General features: G+C 35.3%; 3 long non-coding RNA genes across 5 annotated transcripts; all 3 read left to right on the top strand.

Annotated features, from left to right (window-relative positions):
* The first annotated feature begins 300 nt into the window (after window positions 1–300).
* Window positions 301–4,665, top strand: LOC113343381. Of its 3 annotated transcripts, XR_003357217.1 has the most exons (5): window positions 301–491; window positions 981–1,441; window positions 3,024–3,091; window positions 3,183–4,178; window positions 4,260–4,650. It is a non-coding gene; the product is annotated as an uncharacterized LOC113343381 (long non-coding RNA). The 3 variants fall into 3 exon arrangements; XR_003357216.1 differs by having other exon boundaries at window positions 301–1,441; window positions 4,287–4,665; XR_003357215.1 differs by having other exon boundaries at window positions 301–1,441.
* A 3,567-nt stretch (window positions 4,666–8,232) lies between these two features.
* LOC113343193 lies at window positions 8,233–10,368 on the top strand. The gene is made up of 3 exons (XR_003357090.1): window positions 8,233–8,289; window positions 8,554–8,635; window positions 9,747–10,368. It is a non-coding gene; the product is annotated as an uncharacterized LOC113343193 (long non-coding RNA).
* Window positions 10,369–14,026: 3,658 nt separating this feature from the next.
* Window positions 14,027–14,992, top strand: LOC113343317. Its single transcript, XR_003357160.1, has 3 exons — window positions 14,027–14,081; window positions 14,177–14,540; window positions 14,875–14,992. It is a non-coding gene; the product is annotated as an uncharacterized LOC113343317 (long non-coding RNA).
* The last annotated feature ends 2,236 nt before the right edge of the window (window positions 14,993–17,228 follow it).

Raw genomic sequence — 17,228 nt, 5'->3', positions numbered from 1 at the left:
CTTTTATTTTGATGTTTTTGTCATTTTTATAAGCGAACATGTAGTCACTGTTTTGATTTGAATGAATTGAAATATGTTGATTGTCCAAAAAGAAAAAAGGAAAAGAAAGATTTTAATAGGCGCCCATGAAATGTAATAGCCAAAGCACTACTACACGTAAAAAACAAGTGGTACATAATATGATAATGAGATGTTACAGAGTATCTAGGGCCATGGAAGAGTATGGCCGAATCTAATGCATTTCTTTTTCTTATCTACGAGAGTTCTTTTCACAACCAAATTTTAGGAGATACATACTCTTTATCGCTCGGTTCCCTCATTTCTCCTCTTACTTGTTCAGGAGATGTTACCGAATATTTCGATCTTTGTGGTGTAAAGCAGGACCAAATCTCTAAAGGAAGACCACCATTAATGGACAATCAGCAGCAGCAGCAGCAAGCCTGTATACTATCTTCAGATTGCAGAATCCAGATTTTCTTATGAAACCTAGGGTTAGTTTCATGTTCACTAGTAATAATCTTCTTCTGATTCTTCATTCGTTGTTAGTTATTTGATAAATTCATGTGGATTATCTGAAAATGTGGCTCTCACGGTTTCTAAGCAAATTAGTTTTAACATTATTTCAAAACTATGGTTTCACTAAGCCCCACATTTCAAAATTCATCTCCAAGCGATCAGGGTTCTTGTTATCATCTAAAGGACTACATGGAACAGAACTAGCAAACTATGTCTTTAGGAACTCAACCATCCTCAAATATAGCCTAAAATCCCAATTAGTTCCTTCATTTGATATCCTTAAGACCATTGTCCATACTGATACAAACATCATTAAAATGATCAAACGATTCACTTGCATTCTCAACGTAAATGATGTGTTGACAATCCTAGACCATATACAAGTGATGCTGATAAATTTAAAAAGATTGTGGAAAAGGTTAAAGGAATGGGTTTTGATCCTTTACTTAAAACATTTCTTGTAGCTATACGGGTATTGACACAAATGAGTGCAGCCACTTGGAAGTCAAAAATGGATGTTTACAAGAGATGGGGTTGGTCCGAAGATCAAATTCAAACAGCATTTAGGAAAAATCCTTGTTCTATGACATATTCTGAGAGCAGGATTATGGCAGTTATGGGTGTTCTTGTGAATGAAATGGGTTATTTCGTTGACTATTGCGCAAAACCCAGTGATTTTAAATAGTAGCTTGGAGGAGAGGGTTATCCTAGGGGCTCTATTATCAGAATTTTAGTCTCAAAGGTTATTGAAGAATCAATTTCTCTGAGGTTACTTTCAAGAATGACAGATAACTCCTTCGCAAACAAATTTGTGAAACCGTATGAGCAAGAAGCTCCAGAGTTAATAAAGGTATTCCAAATTTAGATGAATAACTGAGAGCTACGTCTGAAATGAAGAATTTGGAGAGTTTATTACGCGCTACTGGTATGTAGTCTTTCTCTTTTTTTCTTTTTTTTTTTAGTTTCTGTCTCTCTTTAATGCTTTAGTTGTATGTTTGTGTCTTCAAGAATCAAGTTAGTTGAGCGGATGAAGTATGAACACTAGCGAGTTATTTTTCGGAAAGCTTTTAAACTTCTGTCCACATGATTATGTTCAAAATGATGTTTCATTGAAACTGAGAATATAACTAAACATAACTAGAAATAGTGATAAGGGGAGGTGCTTCTCTTATTTTTTGGGACAGGATTTAATCTATCAATTTTATCTTATACCAAAGTTCTGTAGGAGTGAAAGAAAGAACTTTGGCAAAGTGTGGCAATGTTCCAGTTTGGGGCTAGGCTTGTTGCTCAACAACTGTTGTCAATGACATTGACTGTGGAAGTAACACTATAAAGGTCTTTGTAAATCAGCACTAATACTGTTCTGGGCCTTTTGGCATGTTTCTGTTAGATATGTGTTGTTTAAATTCCATGACAATCAGTAAGAAACTAAGAATACGAAATTTTATGTAGTAAAGTATGGCAGATTAATATCCCCTTGGTGAAATGTTACGCTTACAAAGAGTTAAGCTGTTGCTTTTGAAAAAACATGTCAAGAATCAGCAAAATGGAGACTTATTTGCATTTTATGACAATCAGTGATAGTTGAAAAACTTTCGCCATCTAATTACAAGGATACTTTTTTTAGTGGAAATATACATTTGTAGGCTATGATATATGTGGCAGAATGGGCTATGTAAAATAATGTGTTGGATCTGATAATCAGTTCAGATTCAAAAGATATTTTATTAGCCTCTAACTCTGGCAGTATTCCATGGTTCATTCTATCAAAGATGGAATAAATCTATATGTCAGGTTGCAGGGTAAATTGGGTGCAAAATTATAGGGAGATTAACTTTTCCGCTAGTAAGTTAGCCAAACATGGTGCAGGCTTGGTTAGGGGAGAAGTAAGCGAGTATAGGATTCAACCTGATTTCCTGTAAGGTCTAGAGTCCCCTCATCATAGATACCATTACCATTGTTTTAGTTAGAGAAATCTTATATACAGTGTAACGGTAATCAGAAAAAGGGACTATCCTGTTTACCGTTTTGTTTTGAATCTTGTTTGCCCCATAATGGGGTAGTTTGATGTATATTTGGTGATTCTTTTGGTTTCTTTTGAATAAACTTCTTATTCATACAGTAACAAAAATCCTTTGTGCGTAGGGTGTACTATGCTAGGTTGTTGTTCGAGTCCAGTCATATCATAATCTACAGTGTGCTGAAGTTTTTCTAGGTCTACTGCTTTTGTTCTTTTGGAATTTTCGTATTTGAAAGTTGTTTGTTTTATTTTCCATCCTTTTGAGGTAGTTTCAGTGTGTACCCGATGCACAAGTAGTGCTTGAACAAAGTAGATGTTCCTTCTTAACACCTTTTTTTTTCTTTTTGCATATGCAAGTAACAAATGACTGATAATGTTTGCGACTTCATCTCTTTTTTTATTGTGGTGCCATCTTACTTGTCTTGAGGTTATTATCATTATGTCGTTCGCGCTGGTGATATATTTTTATCCATCTCGTTTATTTCAGACAATACTACTTGAGGACAGCTTGTGGACGATAATACCATGTTTCATGCCTTGGTACCATTGATCCATGTGAGACAAAAAGGTCCCTTTTCTTCAACTCCTATGTTTAGTGAATCTTCTTCTTTTGCCTGACACTTACTTTTGTTTTTTTTTCTTCCAGATGATTCTGATTTCATCAAAACCCTTGCTGGTGACCAGTAAGCAGAGAAAGCTAGTGGTTCAGTGTATCTCAGAATTTACCTTGTTTGCTTTTCACCTTTTCTCTCGCTCCCCTATTTTCTTAAGTTGAATTATATTTGATTTGAATCATATCAACTGCAATTGGAAATTCTGAAAGTAGGCTTCTGCATTATATGAACTCCGTATGAGACAATTTTTGTATTTTCCACAGCATTTCCTAGTCCCACTGCTTCAAAAATGTAAAATGTCATTTGTTTTGGTCATTTAGTACTTTTTTGCAATAACTCTTTAACATTCAACTGTAGGTTTGCATCAGTTGTACTTAGTTTGTAACAATGAGTTTGCTCTGGGATTTTTAAATTACATCACCTGAGCATCACCGGTGGTTTCACCTGACTTACCTTAGTGTTTGTCAATAAAAAATTTCAGTGTGTTGGAATAGGAATTGTGAGATGGGTCTGTGTGGGAAGTAGGCACAGGGAGGAAATTCAGCTATGGGCACATAATTGGATGCCCACAGTGAGTAACACTCTGAAAACAGTTGATGAAGTTTTTGACCCCCAGACAAGGGTGTGGAACTTCAGGTTTCCTGACCAGGTGTTCAACCATCAGCGGGGGAAAGTATTGTTTCAATAGGTTTTATAGAACTCTAATACAATGGCTGACAGGCTAGTGTGGTCTTTCACCAGCAATGGTATCCTCACCTTGAAGACACTGTATGATCATATGATATATGAGAGTCACAATCTAACAGTCCTGCGGCCTACCAAAACACTACTTGGACCCAAATATGGAATCCAAGGTTTGCTTGTTTACTATCTTTGTCGTTTACATTTCGGGTGTTCATGGTTTTAATCTTGGCAATTTCAGGCCTAAAGCTAAACCCAGAAAGGAACGTAAGTCCACATCTAAAGACCGTCAAGATTACGTAAGGCCGTATGCAAGAGGCGCCATTAGTGTCTATAACGAAAGTCGAGTGAGTTTTCTTCTGAATCTTTATTGCAGTTCTTAAAATCGATCGCCATTTTTGCGGGATTCACTTAATTATTCTTTCCAGTTCTGTTGCCTTGGCCTAAAATCATAGGGTACAAAATATGAGCTGGTGGACCGGAGCCTGGTTACCTTACAAGTGTGTATATTAGGACATGCTATCTTCACCATATCGACTTCACGGCTAAAAAGATCGATATTTCTGATGCTCCAGAGGAGATGTTTTTTTGCCGAACTGACAATTACCAATGAGGAGGTTCGTTCTGTCAAGTTTTGCAAATGCATGAGGCCAAAAGAATCAATTTCAGGTTTGCATTTAACATGTACATGTGGTTTGTGTGGTTTCATTGGTCTCTCACTGCTACATTTAAGTGCATTGTTTTGGTTATTATTTCGTGATGTATAAAACTGTAATTCATTGGCTTGTTGACGCATGCGTAGGTGATTTAATTTATGGATTTACGTGCTCCCCATTTACTCAATAGTACGAAACCCAAAGAGGTAATTTACTACCAGTAGCCAAATGTCGACCTTTTTCATTGAAGGTATGCCTAGTAAGAGAGGGATAAATCATAAATGTTGATGGGATAAGGATTTGACTAGGTATGCCTAGTAATAGCCTAGTACCCCAAAAGCCTTGGGAAAGAATTACGCAAAAGAACGATACTCCAAATTAACCAATAAATATGACACACAAAACTAGAAAGTTGTTTCACTTTTCGGTGTCTTGGTTACAAATACTCCCTCCGTTCCACTATTAGTTGACCTATTTTATAACTAATAGTGGGACGGAGGTAGTAGTTTATTTTGATTGGGATATTCCATTGACAGTGTAAGAGTGTATAGGACCCTAACCAGTCTGAAAATGGTGGGTTTGTGACTGGCACTCTATCACTGAGGTACGGTACAAATGCAAAAACTGATAGTATTGACCCTGGATATGTGTGGGTTGTGATAGAGTGCAAATATTCGTGCTTTTACATGGACACTCTGGTAACTCCAGAACGGAAGAATGAGCCGTTTACAACATCACTGCGCATGTTTGACCGGACCGATTATAAGACATCACTATTTTCTGTTCAGAACTCACATCAAACTTATCATAATTGAATTGGACTCGTCGATAATTGGATGACCGCGTTATCTGTGTGAACCACGTTAGAGGTCCAAGTTAACATTTCGTACAAATGAGGAAACTGACACACTACACATGGAATTAAGAAGTACAGTACACTGTGCACAAACGAGTATTAAGTGGCTTGGTGGCTGCAGCACGATTCGCCATTGCTTTGATGTGGTTTCCCTGTGAACCTTCCCTTCACAATGATCATTGGTCCCTATGCACTTGAGTTGAATCAATCATATCCTTGTGTGTATGGATATGGAACATAGGAAGGTGTCGCCAAACCAGAGTGCGTTGCACTGGATCCCGAGTATCTAAGGCAGATCCAATCTAAACTCCATCCGGTTCAATTTTGAAAGTTTTACAAACACACCAACAAGAATAACTTTGTTTTGGTGGTCTTTAATATCATATTGAGAGAAAATATCATCATGCTGCTAGCAAAACCACACCATATTAGTTCGGATGTCTGTAACATCCTCCGCCATGTTCTCCTCACCCCTCTTTAACGAATCCGAACGCAAAACTTATTTGTTGTTACAGAAAAAACGCATTAGCAATATGATCAAATAAGATTTCTTAGGGAAAACTCATCAATTTCGATTTAGTCTTTTGAAATGCTCTTCCGAGGATTTCAGCTTCCTCATTTTCTAAGTGAAAAGCTCTTTTTATACATACTTCCAGTTTTTATTGTCTTGAATGTGTATACCAAATATACATATTATATTTGTATAAATTAGGGAGACAATTGCTCAAAATGTATGACAATTCTTTTAATTGAGATTTAATGTCTATTAAAACTCCTTGATTTTTTGCCCTCATATCCGGTTTGATGATTTGGTAAATATTTTGTTGTAAAAACTAGGGTGGACTTGGGTTTGGTTAACCAACCGAACCCATGCCCAACCCGAATGTTGGGAGGACATGGGCAATGTATTTCAAAACTATGGGTAAGCTCGGGCATAAATTTTATATAAACCCGAATTAAATTTGGGCAAGAATGGGCACATATAAAGCACCCCCGAAAGAACTTGGCGAAGTAAAATGAGTTGTACCCCATTAGGGTTGATTGACCTATAAATAGAGGTCCTTGGGCAATGCATGAGGGATCGGATTGGGGAGAGAGAGAAAAGAGCTTAGTGTAGAGAGTGAGATTAGGGTTTCCTTGTGTTTAAGAACTTGTATTTTGTTTCCTTAGAATTTGCACCAAACGGGGAACAGTCCCCCGTTTTAGAAGTTTTGTAGTTCCAAACGGGAGACAGTCCCCCGTTTGGATAATTTTTTATTTTTTTTTTATTTGGGACGGGGGACAGTCCCCCGCCTGATTAGAATTCCAATTTTTTTACTTGCACGGGAGACCGTCTCCCGTGTAGTGTTTCTTTTTGTATTTGCCCATAGTGGGTTCTTTCGTTCGTTTGATTGAGTGGTCGTTCATTTGAGCGACTTAGTCTCTATTTGGAGACTACCCATAGAATATGCTCTTAGAAACTAGTATTGCTTGATCTTGGAGTTGAATCAATGATTAACGTTGTTGTTTCCGTGATTGTTGTTGTTGTACTGATTCTTGTTGTTGCTTCTGCCATTTTCAAGATTAGAGAAGATATTGTTGCTGCTACAGATTTTGTGATTGTTGAAGAGGAAGAAAAGACTACTGCCGAAAAAATTGAGTTTGTAGATGAGTTGTGGATGAATTTTTGAGACATCAAAGATTTTCCATGCAACCAAAGAAGATATAATATCTTCATGAATCAAAACCTCAAAACAAAACAAGGGAAAAGAAGAAATTGAGAAGGTTTTTGTCGGTTTCTCTCATCGTGGAGAGAGAAATGCTTGTAGTCCAAGTGTTATTCTGCGCTAACTTTTCTTCAATGCTTTTTCTTTGGGGGAATATATGGCTAACCCAATTTTGGAATTTTTTATATTAGAAATCCACCATTAAGATACCTTATATTACAAACTATGGTTGCACAAGACCTGCCCACGATACCCAAACCCACCCTTATCCGCTAAATCCGTGGGTTTTTAGTCCATACCCGCCCGCTGTGGGTGCGGGGTTGGTTATGAAAGAAAAAAACCCGCTGTCTGTGGGTGCGAGGTTGGTTGAAGCTAATACCCGCCCATACCCGCCCAAAAACCGCAGATTATATACCATTAGATAAAACTAATCCTAGCCGTCCATTATGAAACCCTAATACTAGTAGATAGGATAACTAATAACCCTCATTCACTTTCTACACTCTTCTCTCTATTCGGCCTCTCCTCTTCTTCTTCCTCAGTTCTTCTTCTTCACCTACGAACAACAATTACCAGAAATCTTCACTAGAAATCGACAACAACAACTTCGAATCTTCACCAGAAATCGACAACAATCGAAAAATCAACAAATTCAACACTTAATCTTCATCTGTGAACTTCCTAGGTATGAATATTTGGGGGGTTTTGGTTTTTTCTCACTTAATCAAGGAGAATAGAAGTTACTCTAAATACTTGAATATAAAGCGGGTCCGCCCAACCCGTAGCGGTTGTTACCCGCCCGCTGTTTGTGGGTGCGAGATTGATTATGAAAAAAAATCCACAATTTATGGGTGCGAAGTTAATTTTAGCTTATACCCGCCCATGTGCAGTCCTATTACAAACCCAAAATTAATTTTAGAACTACTAGTTTTACTATAATGACTTTTTACTATAGTAATTATCTTATTTTTATATTAATAATTATCCAGTTTTGATCGACTGTGAAAAAAGTCACAAACCAAGGATTTAGGAAAATCCCAAAATCAAGCTCACCTAGTTTTTATCGTCCCGTCATATTCTCAAAACCCGCGTCATATTCTCTGCATCTGTTTCTTTTTCTTGTTGCTTCTTTTTTCTTCTTTCACTCTTCTTTCTTCAAGCTAAACAACAATTTTGAAGTTTCACGGTTTACCATAATCCTGAAATAGAAACCATGTTATCACTATCATCAAATTCATCGGTAATATTTCTTCTTACTCCTATTTATCTACTTTTAGTGGAAGAAAATTTATCACCATGAAGATATGGTTGAGAAAGTTACTTTTGATAGCTAATTAACCCATGCATGTTTTTATTGTGTGGCAATTTTTGATTTAATGGGTTTTCCATTATTGGGTAAGTTGAAAGAGTGACTGAATTTACTTTTTTCTGTTGCTGATTTAATCACCAATCTCTGATTTACCCTAATATCATGATCATCACCATGGATTATTCTTGTTGGAAGGGATAAGTAAGAGATGGCAAAACCTCGTGGTAAAGAGGTTAATCCCAACTAATCCAATTCAGATGACGAATTCTGGAAACAGGTAAATGACAAACTCCTTTAATAATTAACTTTCATTGTCAGATCAAAATATTGTGATAGGCGTAGTCATCCCTGATTTTTGATGTGATAATTGTTGCTTTCATTTAGTAAAGATTGTGATAGTTGTCGTTATCATCCCGTGTTTTGTGATAGATGCACTTATCCCTGGATTATGATGTGCTAAATGGTGTTTTCATTTACTAAAGTTGGGATAGTAGACAGCGTAATTTTGGTCTTTTTCTGATATTTATGTTATACATGCAATGAGCCCTATTCTTTTTTTCTTGTTGTTTTTGGAGCAATAGAAAATCAAGTTATCATTCCCATATTTGTTTTTTACGAAACTGATTTGGATTGGAGTTATTAACCGCAAGATTGTTCAGCTCAGCTATCTTGTGTATTTAGTGGTTAGCATATATCAGTCAAAACTCAAAGGTTGATTTTTTAGTTTAACTATGTTGCTCTGTATGTGTTTGATATAATGCACGAATGATATTTTTGTTTTTACTATTTATTTTTCTGTATGTAGTTTACACCAAGGTGTTGTTCTAGTCCTAGGGATCCCCTAGTCCTAACATTCTTTAGTTGAAAGTATTTGTTATAATTTGATTTTCCATTGGTAACTAGGTGAGCATTAGAGTTATCACATCAAACAAGCAGTTTTATTCTTCACCTGCCAATTTTTTGTTATGGCGCTAAGGCAGAAAACTAAATAATATTATCTCTAAATAGTTCTTTTATGGTGTCAAAGAATAGCTAACACGATAGCAAGAACTCGCGGTAAAGAGGTTGTTTTTAGTGAAGTGAATTCTTCAAATATCACATGTTTCAAGAGTGATGACTGCAAATATTACCATGTAAAGCATAATTAATAGTTGGACTAGTGCCAATCTAATTATCACCATTTATACCTGTTTCAGATATGATAACTGAAATTTTCACCACTTACACCTATAATTACAGTTGGTCAAATTTGCATTTATCACATATTTTAATTACAATAACTGCATTTATCACCAAGTAGACCTCCATGTTTATTTTGAAAAAAGAAAACTTACGATGAGAAATGTATGATTTATACTTATGCTACTGTCCCCTCTTGATTGCTTTAGTAGCTTGAGAAGTTGGTCATTAATTTGAGACCGATGGTGTGGTATATTATTTTTGGTAAGCAAAAGATGATGTTGGACATGAAATGAAAGTGGATTGTGAATTTGAACAGCGTAAGTTCAGGCCTGGTACGTACTGGTTGTAGCTTACAACTTGTGTTGAAAGAATGATAGTGCGTAGTAATGGATGTGAAGGTGAGCATTTACTGGTTATGGGTGTTGAATAGTGGATGAACTGGCGGTGGCGTGAACTCGACCAACAATATAAACCATGGGGAGCGGTGGATAAGAAGGCCTCCTGTTGTAGAAGAGATGACTAAAGTCCTTGGGGAACTAGACTATATGCTGCCTATTGAGGTTAATGTCCGAAACATGCCTGGTTTTTCCTCACGACGGATTCCGTAAAATTGGACTGCTTTCACCTACTAATCCAGTACTGCTAAATTCAGCATCCTAGTGTTGATCTAAGGTTTCCTCATCTAGAGCATTATTTTAAAGCAGTATCGTATGTATTGAAAATCATTTAATAGTTAAAATCTTATATTCAGGGTGCGTATTTAGCATCAGGATGGCATGACATGAAACATAGCATACTTTTTTTTTCGTAAATGAAAAGGTAATTGAATACATACATTATATAATGAATTTTTTGTCATATATATAGAGGGAATGTTGTATGACTTTAATATTGTAGACAGACGTAGGTTCTTTAATTTCAGAAAATGCTAATTATCACAATTAGGTTCTTTAAGAACTCGTGAAAAAAAATAATTTTTACAATCAAAAGATGTGTGAACTAACCAGTTATCACAACTTTGCCCCGTAATAATCAAAGTTTTCAGGCAAGACAATTGAATCTATCACAGGTACACTATCAATATATACAGAGTAGGAATTACCGATAGGCACTATTATGGTAGTCTTAGTTAGTAGCAGGTCCACCCATTAAAGCCCAGTAACCAGAGGTCCATAATAAAAAGAAAAAGAGGAAATTGAACCAAATTTTTTATCTCCTGATCCGGTACACGTGCGGGATGTCATAATCCACTTTTAAAAATACCCAAACTACCCATTCCCTGATAATACATATATATCTCTTAAAAAATCACCATTTTTTATAGATCTGAGTTCCGCTCTCCTCCTCTCTTTCTTCATCTTCTCAAATTTTGCTCCTGCTTTTGGATTATGAGGTAGAGTTTTTATGAAGATCTCTTTGAAGATTTACAGGTATGTTATGTAATATTTCTTTCTGCTGTTGTTGTTTTTTTTTCAACTGAATCTGTGAAGATCGGATCGTTTTGATTACGGTTTCATTTTCTTGTTTCGTTTTTTGTTTGTTTTTTGCATTTATTTTTGTTTTGGTTTGTTTTTATGAATCTTGATCGTAATTATTCATTTTATTGGCTAGATTATGATGTTTTTAACATATTTGAACTTTCGATTTGATTATCTTATTGTTTTCGCTTCTTCATTTTATCAAAATCGTGCTTGTTTATTGTTTCAGGGGTATTATCCAACATTACATATGTTGAATACTGATACAAATTGCTTTTGATTCTGTTTTGTTCTTAGTTTTATCACTTGTGGTTGTTTGATTCATAAGTACATATCTTCGATACTGAAATAAGACTCTCTCGATTTTGTTATTTTGATAGATTCTTTACATACAATTGTTTTTTAGTTCATGAATCAGCAGTACATATGTGGAATACTGATACAAACTGTTTTTTTTTTGTTGATCCATTAGTACGTATGTGTAGTACTGAATATGTGCTTTAATTCGTCTATATTCATGGATTCGTCACTTTTTCTTTACATGCAGTTGATTTTTTAGTTCATTTGATTTTGTTTTATTCAAAGTTTTGCCACTGTTTTTGGGTTCGATCCATGAGTACATATGTGTAATACTGAAACATGTGCTTTGATTCGGTTATATTCAAGGATTCATCATTTCTTCTTTACATGCGGTTGATTTTTTAGTTCATGAATACGCAGTTCGTATATGGTGTACTGATAGAAACCTCTTTTGATTTTGTTTTATTCATAGTTTTGCCATTGTTTTTGGGTTCGATCTATGAGTACGTATTTGTAATACTGAAATATGTGCATTGATTATGTTATATTCATGAATGCATCAATTCTTATTTACATGCAGTTGATTTTTAATTCATGAATACGCAGTACGTATATGGTGTGCTGATAGAAACTTCTTTTGATTATGTTTTGTTCAGAGTGTTGTCACATTTTTATTTGTTTGATCCATGAGTACGTATGTGAAATACTGAAATATGTGCTAATTTTGTATAGTTTTTCTGTGTTTACAGTGCATATAAAGGTTTTCCTTTATTTTTCCTATGATTTAATATTGTATTAAAGAAATATTAGAGATTAATTGGTATGATCCTACAGTATATGTGATGTAAAACGTTTTCTAGTTCATTTATCATTGATTCTAACAAACATGTACTTTTCCTGTAAGCAGTGTAGCAAATACATACTCGAATTCATAAGCAGCAGATATATACTCGAATTTGTAAGCAATTTAGCGGATACGTGTTCTAAATATAAGCAACGCGACAGATATGTACTCAGATTTGTAAGTAGTGTAGCAGATATGTACTGTAACAGATATGTACTCGAATTTATAATCAGTGTAACAGATATGTACTCGAAATAATGAACGTGTAAACACACACGTTTGGTAACAATGGGTATTATGGTCATTTCCATGTTTTAATTAATTTTGAACCTCTAAATAAAAAAAAAATCCAGTTGGACCATACTATAACTAACTTTATGGGCTTAGGACCAAACAACAAAGTTTCCATGTACAAACCGTGAAAGAAGAAAAAACACAAAGAATGGAAAAATAAGAGATCAAATCTGGAGGCGTAAACTATCATTTCCAAGATTGGAGGAGAGAGTCATAAGAAGATATTCTCTTAATTGGCCGCAAATTTTGGTAACTATACAGTGGACCAATTGACTTGGGACATATTGTTTTGAATAAAATTTGTCAACAAAATAAAAGCGAAACGGTATTTGCGGCATGTGAAATGGAAAACGATATTTATCATCAGCGAGTTAAACGACAGCAAAAACAAAAACCGGCCATGACCACTTGGTTGACCAGTTATAAGTGAAATTAGTTGCACTAATAATATTTTAATAAGCCATATATCGTAAAGGTTAATTTAATCTCATGTAAATATGAAAACCTAAATACAATCTAAAACCAGTAATCTCAACCGTACATTTTTTATTTTGAACTACAGATATATACTATCTTATTGATGGGTTTCTAAAAGAGGAAGGATTCCTCAAAAATTTCCACATTTTTCTTTTGGGGATAACATTTTTTTTTCATAGAAGACTAAAATTTGATAATGTAAAAGAAAAGACAAACCGTGATTGGTAATATATATTGTCTCGTTATTTTGTATAGAGATTGAAACATATCTGTTTGGTTTTATGGACTTACGGTGTAGTGTGAATTTTCTACCAAAATTAGTTTGAATCCAAGGGAGTGGAACCCAACGCCTCCTACTAGAGGGCCAGAGGCTTTGCATTACCACTGTTGCGTATATGTAGTTTCCAAAGAAAAATAATAAGAAAACTTTCTTTAATCCGCTCGAGCTAGCGACTGACTGGTTCATGCAGTAGTCCAGAGTTCTTTTGTTGGGATCCATAAGTTGGTTCCATCGGTACAGTAACCAAGATTCCCATGCCTCGAGGGAACGTTTTTTTTCCTTTTTCCTGTTTTGTTTTGCTACAAGGACGCGTGTCTTGGAATATAGCCGCATGTTCGTTAACGGATAAGTTCGAATGAACTCTCGTCAATGGTTTAGCAATATTAATCCATCTTGACTTTGGTCAACATAAGTTGACCAATTTCAGGCCCGATTAAGCAAAACTGATCCCCTAATAACAACCACCCTATGTAATCCCTACTGTATTAATAATGCTTTGATAAAAAGAAGAAGCGATAAACCCTAATATCAACAGAATAAAAGAAACTTCTGTCATCGGTTCTTTTAATTTATCCATATACTAACTGCAGTCCCATATAAAAATGTTGGGAAGTTCAATAGAAGGATGGGAAGAATCATGGAAGATTCTGCGTAATCGTCCATTTGCTTTGTACATCACACTTAGTACTTGCATTGGATTAGCTTTTTTGGGGTATTATACAGGTATATGAAGTAGCATTTCAATAATTAGCGTTCAATTCAAGGTGCTTAATTATATATTAATTACTGACTAGCTTTATCTATTTAATTTGTAGGAACTATCGTACGTCTTCTTTGTATCCAAGATGATCTTCGATCCCTTTTAAAAGTAAGTTTCTAATTCTAATGACATTCTTTATTTATAATCCTAACGACATCTTTACTGAAGCTAAATCTAATAGTACTACTTCTTTATGGGTTCAGATTACTCTGGTAGGAAGTTTTTCTCGGGCCAAGTATAGTATGGTCCCTATTTGGGGCAGCAATTGCTTGTTGGACGAATGGCTATCCGGCTGAGACGATCTGTGTTGCTGATTCCGTAATTTTCACGGGTGGAACGATGATTAATGTGATTATTGTCCGCGGATATGATGATGCCCAGCTCTTTATTGCAAAGTTATTTGTTGGAGTTGGGATTGGAATGATTTCCATGGCTTGTCCTCGTTATTACATATCCCACGGTTTCACATCGACAAGAATAAGAGGTTCCCTTGTTAGATTACATTGCTTTTGCTTTGCAATTGGGAAATGTTTGTCTCTCAGTTATGGTCTATTTGCAACGACTCAGGTACACAGGAACATGTTCAAATGTTGTAGTAGCTAATGTTTTATTTTATCTTCTAGACAACTGATAGCGCGTTATATTATTTCTCACACCATGTGTGCTCTAGGAACCCGAACGTACTGCATACATGATTTCATTAACACGCTTCTCTGCTCTACTTCAGTTCATCTTAACATCATTTATAAATCCCGAGTCACCTTTTAATATAATCTATCATAAAGGTTAGTGTAGGAAATTTTGCTTACTTGAGAGATAATAACACTATAGTAGTTGCCTTTGGACTTTAACATTTTTAGTTTCCAAGTAGATGAATCCTCTTTTGTTTTTTGAATTGTAGATTATATTAAAAGAAGAAACCAAACATCACCGGGAAGAGGAGATCTCAACAGGACGAATCGATCATCCCAGCCATGGTTAAGTTCAACTGGCTCCAAATCGTTGGTAAGATAGTGCAGTTGAATACTTTTCTCTTTACTGTCATATAGGCCAAATGCACAGGAAGGTTTGAGAATCGCAAATGGTGAAAACCATGAATGCTTTGTAAACCACATTCTAAGTTAGAGTTGAGTGAGACGTGTTCTTTTACCAGTGTGGAATTATTATATTGGTTTGCAAGGTATTTTGTTAAACTTATAAACCACATACTTAGTATTTCAAATTCAAGATTACATGATATCTTTGGACACATTAATTTGCAAATACAAACGTAAAATCCAGGGGAACAATTCAAAATAAAACTAGTATCCTGATAATAAAAGTTACTATGTATTTGTTCTATATTATACTTCCTCCAAGTTATTTGGGTAGAACTTCGGATTTTGCTTGTTCATTTAAATATAGGCCATACTCCAATCTCAAGATGGCATTTTCCGCCAACGCCTTTATTTATGTATCATCAAATCCGAAGTGTGATGAGAATACGTATCTCGGTAATTTTTGTGTAAATGTTGTGCAACGAGTCGAGATGTATATCTCACAATTTTTATTTTTATTTTTTTTACTTGTTGTGCTTTTATACGAATACTCATTGAGATCCAACAAGAAATACAATTTTAGATGTTTCAACGACTGGACGAAAAGGTTTATGGTTTGCTACGTGGTAAATACTGTTTGGATCCACATCGCCCAATCTTTTCTACGTTGACCTTCTTTCACAGATTCTCGTTCATGATTATTACTCCCTTTCTACCGCGTATATCGGCAGAGTGACCAATTTTTTTAGATTAAGAATTTTTTTTGATTTTATACATTTTTATGCTTTTTTCTGTTTTAGCCTTAATTATATTCTCAATGTTAGAGACATATATTTAATTGTGATGATTCCCAAACAAATAAATAATAATAATATAATTAAAAAATCGTTTTGAAATTTGGACTCCGCATATATAGTTGTACAAGGAAAAATGAAAATTCCGCCTATATAATAGGTACGGAGGGAGTAATATTTTACATGGCATGTAAAGCAAAAATGCTAGGCTGGCGGCACTTGATCCTGAGCAAAAATCCAAATTTAGAGGGAATTGGGGTCCACTTTTAATCATTGACGATCCCAACGTTAAGAATGTTAATTAAGGTCATTGGATTTCCTACCGAGATTTAGTGCGGAAGCGATTGATGTAAGTGCAGCACCCCATGTACAGTCGGTAGAAAAGCAAATAAATTACTAGGGAATTGTGCCTTTTTTCCTGGCATTTTTAGGGGCGACTCCGGAAGAATTAGGAGCGACTTTTTTATTCTCAATCCATAGACATGGTTAAGGGATGTCCAAAAGGATAGTAGAATATGTTAATGCCCTTCCGTAATCGGAAGTTATTTTTGAACCGATTGTTGAGAGTAAATCGGTAGTTAAGAAACGCACAGAGACTGCCGATTGATATGAATTTGTGCTAAATGCGTATTTGGGGCTACTATTAATCGGAAGTTAATGATAAATTCATTTACTACTGATTGGCTCCACGAAAATTCAAAAAAAAAGGATTTTTGTAAAATCTCATTCTGGGGCTCCTCTATATTCGGTAGTTATATGTACTATTTTGACTACCGAATATGGTTGAATATTTGCGAAGAGAGCCACTGTATAATCGGAAGTCAGGATTTTACCTCATTTGTTACCGATTATAGGCTCAACCAAAATTCGAAAAATAGAGGATTTTTACAAAATCTCATTTTGGGGCAACTCTATATTCGGTAGTTATATGAACTATCTTGACAGCCAATTATGCTAGGATTTCGATAGAGAGGTTTATTGTATAATCGGAAGTCAGGATACCTTCATTTACTACCGATTATAGGCTCCACCAAAATTCAAAAAATAGAGAATTTTTGCAAAGCCTCATTTTGGGGCTACTCTATATTCGGGAGTTAAATACCCTAAATTCACTATCGATTATGATAGCATTTTAGCCAAAGGTCTACTTTCACCGGGAGTCAAGATAACTTTATTTACTACCGATTATAGGATAATAAAAATTCAAAGATAGAGGATTTTATTTTGGGGATACTTTATATTCAGAAGTTATATAAACTAAGTTGACTCTCGATTGTGGATTAACTTCCCGATTGTATAGTTATCTTCCGATTGTAAAGGGTAGTTTGGCCATTAAAAAAACGGAAGATAAGGGATGGCTACATTTTACGTTTGGGTGACCTTTATGTCTTTTTGTGTCGCCCCTAATCCTTTTGGAGTTTCCC

The sequence above is a fragment of the Papaver somniferum genome, unplaced genomic scaffold (genome assembly GCF_003573695.1).
Source record: "Papaver somniferum cultivar HN1 unplaced genomic scaffold, ASM357369v1 unplaced-scaffold_57, whole genome shotgun sequence".
In the NCBI taxonomy this organism is placed as follows: Eukaryota; Viridiplantae; Streptophyta; class Magnoliopsida; order Ranunculales; family Papaveraceae; genus Papaver; species Papaver somniferum.
This window is presented reverse-complemented; position numbering and strand designations above follow the sequence as displayed.